Source organism: Limulus polyphemus, unplaced genomic scaffold, assembly GCF_000517525.1.
Source record: "Limulus polyphemus unplaced genomic scaffold, Limulus_polyphemus-2.1.2 Scaffold280, whole genome shotgun sequence".
NCBI classification, from domain to species: Eukaryota; Metazoa; Arthropoda; class Merostomata; order Xiphosura; family Limulidae; genus Limulus; species Limulus polyphemus.
The window spans coordinates 382,491-387,221 of record NW_013665890.1 but is presented as its reverse complement, the minus strand read 5'-3'; positions in this window follow the sequence as shown (position 1 = coordinate 387,221).

Sequence of the window (4,731 nt, the reverse complement as noted above, 5' to 3'; positions counted from 1 at the left end):
TTAAGGAATATTTTTTTATGGATGTAGTCAGCCAGTAACAATACTAGAAAGTCTGTAGCAATGTTTTAAGGAATATTTTTTTATGGATGTAGTCAGCCAGTAACAATACTAGAAAGTCTGTAGCAATGTTTTAAGGAATATTTTTTTATGGATGTAGTCAGCCAGTAACAATACTGGAAAGTCTGTGGCAATGTTTTAAGGTTTTAAGGAATGATTTACAAACCTCCTCCTCGTTATGAACAATATGAGAACCATCATTTTCACTCTTAACACTCTACAATCAGCTTATCAAATATTTATCCATTTTTATACGTTTTCTCACATGTGCTCTAGTGTTGTCTGACGCTGACTCAAACATTGAGAATTACGGCGTGAAGAAAACTAAACGTAATGGGTAACATTTAACAAACAAAAACTATGTACTTCGGCATATAGATAAACGGAACGCTAAGAAAACAACACGAAAATTGAGAAGGTTACATGTGCACTCGGGGACTTGAGATAGGCCTCTGCACTCGCCACTCCAGTTCCGTCCGTGATTTCAGTGTACCCATTACTAAAATGTCAATTTACCCTTAAAAACCAGAACAAATCGACATGTTAAACTAAGCACGTGCTCATTATTTAATATTTCAATGGTAAATAATTTGACTGTCAAACAAACGACATATACTGATAGACAAAGATATTCTGATTCTTTAAAAACTAGAATTTTTTGAAGACAAAAGCGTACAATTGGGAATTTTACATCAAAGTTAATGTACATTTAAAAGTTATGGGCGAGTCATGTTTTATAAGTTTTATATAAGTGCTATTAATACAGATGTCCTAATTATTCGTAACCCTAAATATCATTAGTGTATTAAAAGCATTTCTTGTACCTTTCATAGGTCTTACAACTCAGTATTTCAGTAGGTATATTCCTACTTTATATCACACGCAGGTATTGTCAGAGAGCGATGTCTTTGCAATTTAAAGTTATCATTGAATTCGCGTAGAGGCATGCATTATTATCTCTAGAGGGGATTAATAAATCAACGGGCAATACTTTCATTATCAACAAAATTCCCAAGACGAAACAGTGGAGTATTATGAATGTGTCAATCCTTCAATGATAACCAATAGTAAACATACTAAGAAAATAACTGACGCATCTAAAAGGTTTATAAAAAAATAACCAATAGTAAACATTCTAAGTAAATAACTGACGCATCTAAGAGGCCTAATTAAAACAAGATAACCAATAGTAAACATACTAAGAGAATAACTGACGCATCTAAAAGGTTTATAAAAAATAACCAATAGTAAACATTCTAAGTAAATAGCTGACGCTTCTAAAGGGTTTAATATTCTAAGTGAATAACTGACGTATCTGAGGGGCCTAATAAGAACACGGTAACCAATAGTAAACATTCTAAGAGTATAACTGACGGATCTAAGGGGTCTAATAAAAACAAGATAACCAATAGTAAACATACTAAGACAATAACTGACGCATCTAAGGGGCATAATGAGAACTCGATAACCAATAGTAAACATTCTAAGAGTATAACTGACGGATCAAAGGGGTCTAATAAAAACTAATATTTGTAGGACGGGTCATAGGCAATATATAGCTTTATTAATAATGTTTAACTGTTGCTATATTGATAATAAAAATATGAAGAAGGCAAGATGAAATCGTTTGATATATTTAGTACAGATTTGTCTTGCCAACTATAACCAAAAATTTTATAACTTTTGCACACTTATCTTAATCCCGATTTCCGGAGAAGGTAGAAAAATATAAATTATTATTTGACGAAAATCTTAGTGTGTATGTCCGATCATAATTGACGAATCGCTTGACCGATTGGCACCAAACCTTGCATGTACTCTTAAGGCTATATGCAGAGTAACATGGGGGATTGGCGTTCTTATGTGATCCATACACGTCACCTCTCAGGATTCCCTGTGCCGTCCCTGTGCGTTAAATGGGTGCATGGACTAATATTAATAAATCAGTCATTTCATATAACCAAACCTTGTATAGCTCCGATCGCTTAAATAACACAATTCTCAAGTGAAGACATCAATTTAAAAGTCTATTAAAATAAATAATGCCGTAATTTCAAAAAATCAGTTTGAAATGACGTAGAAAAGAATCGAGAGTAATTTGATGCTTGTAGAAATTTATTCAAAATACTCAAAAAACAGAACATAATATTAATTCGAAAAAAATATAGATTAAAAAAGATACTTTCACCCTAGCCCCCCAAAAAAAAACGAATAGTCCTCCTGACATAAAACGAATATTTTCAGTGAAATAAGATATTAAGAATGTTTCCTTGTGGTTTAAGAAAGTATCATTAAACGAAGAGGAACGGTATCTAGAAAAAATCAGTTTGTTGTTGGTAAGTGTTCTGAGGTGATAAGATCCGCCTCCGAGTCTGGCCGTGTGTCTGTAACGAAAAAAAAACGAAATCCAAAAATCAGTATTCACCTAATTAACAGGAAAACTATATGTGATAGAAGAAATAATAATTCAAGTTATAAATAAGCATTATTGTTCAAATAAATAATATACCTTGTCCCAAAAAAGTATTGTTCAAATAAATAATATACCTTGTCCCAAACAATTATTGTTCAAATAAATAATATACTTTGTTCCAAAACATTATTGTTCAAATAAATAATATACCTTGTTCCAAACCATTATTGTTCAAATAAATAATATAACTTGTCCCAAAACATTATTGTTCAGATAAATAATATACCTTGTTCCAAAACATTATTGTTCAGATAAATAATATACCTTGTCCCAAAACATTATTGTTCAGATAAATAATATATCTTGTTCCAAACCATTATTGTTCAAATAAATAATATACCTTGTTCCAAACCATTATTGTTCAAATAAATAATATACCTTGTTCCAAAACATTATTGTTCAAATAAATAATATACCTTGTCCTAAACATTATTGTTCAGATAAATAATATATCTTGTTACAAAACATGATTGTTCAGATAAATAATATATTTTGTTCCAAAACATTATTGTTCAGATAAATAATATACCTTGTCCCAAAACATTATTGTTCAAATAAATAATATACCGTGTCCCAAAGCATTATTACATCATGTATAAAAAGGGTAGCGAAAACTCAATTTGGCGAAAAAATCCTTTATTTCTGATGAAAAAAAAATTTAAATAGTTTTAAAAAGAATATATAAGATTATTAAAAAAAACACTGTATCATTTTATTTAGGGTATAATTTTACAATATTCTGATTCAATATCAAACATTTGTTTAAAAATTACTGCAAGACCAAATAGTATTTATGTTATTGAGTAAATCTTCTTTTTAAAAATTTAAAGTGATTTTACTACGACATCATTTTACAATAATTAGATATGTAAATATACTTTTTAGTGATAAAGGTAAAAGATATATTTGTTTCGTGTTTCAAAAATCAGTTTTTATCGGAAGCTAGTTAGTTGTTAAGTTGAGCTAAAAACAAAAGTAAGAAAAGCTGCCCCTGATTAAACAAAGTTGTTTGATTTTAATGTGTATAATATGATTAGATTTTTGTCTTTAAGCCCTCATTCTTTAGCGCTCGACTCGCAATTTGAGGGTCGCGGGTTCGAATCCCCGTCACACCAAATATGCTCGCCCTTTCAGCCGTGTGGGCGTTATAATGTGACGGTCAATCCGCTATTCGTTGGTAAAAGACTAGCTCAAGATGACTAGCTGCCTTCCCTCTAGTCTTACACTGCTAAATTAAGGACGGCTCGTGCAGATAGCCCTCGTGTAGCTTTGCGCGAAATTCAAAAACAAACAAACATTCTTTAGCTGTGATGTAACATTTCGTAGAAATGTAGCAGGCAATATTTACCGAACTTAGAAATGAACAGAACATAATAATCCATCTAAGTCTGTTTTAACGAAAATAAACTCTTATAACATTTACTGGAACAAAACTAGCTGAGAACTACAGTTTCTAGCAATATTAGCCGTTATGTACAAGTTAATGACTTAAAAACTGGTAGAAGACTCCATAACAAAGACTCTATTGCTTTATTGTTTCCAGGCTCTGGATGGGAGTAGTCCACTAAAATCTCTCACTGTCGTAATAGCATTCACACTTTGAATCACTAAGACGGGCTGATATAATAAAAAAAGAACTGTTGTAGGCGTTAAATTATGTTCAACATTTATATTGTTGAATCTTTGACAGAAGATCCGAACGACAGTCTTCTTATCTACCTAAAATATAAAATGTTTTGTAGAAACTCAAGTGATAAGTTAAATATTTCCTATTTTTTCCCACCATCAGAATGAAGTGGATTGTTTTTAACACTATACCTTGAAAGTTTATATCCCCCTGACCATAGACCGGTTCCTGATCACTGGCAACAAATATATCAAGAAGGGGGCTTGCAAACAATTCTGTTAAAGACAACTTGTCATCGCCGTCCACGTCATTGTTTCTCAAAAGCGTCACCAGGTAGCGTAGACTCCTACGTAAGTCGGAATTAGCCTACAGACAGTCAATAAAGTATTTATGTGTGTTTAATAAATACTTCAACGTTATTTTATGGCTGGATAAAGTATAGCTTGATTAATAACGCACGATTGAAATTACGGAAACCACTGAAGTATTAAATTTACCAGTGAAAAATACATTTCACGATTCTGTGTTTGGAGATAATGATTATTCTTTTCTTATCTTTTTATTGACCAAAAAC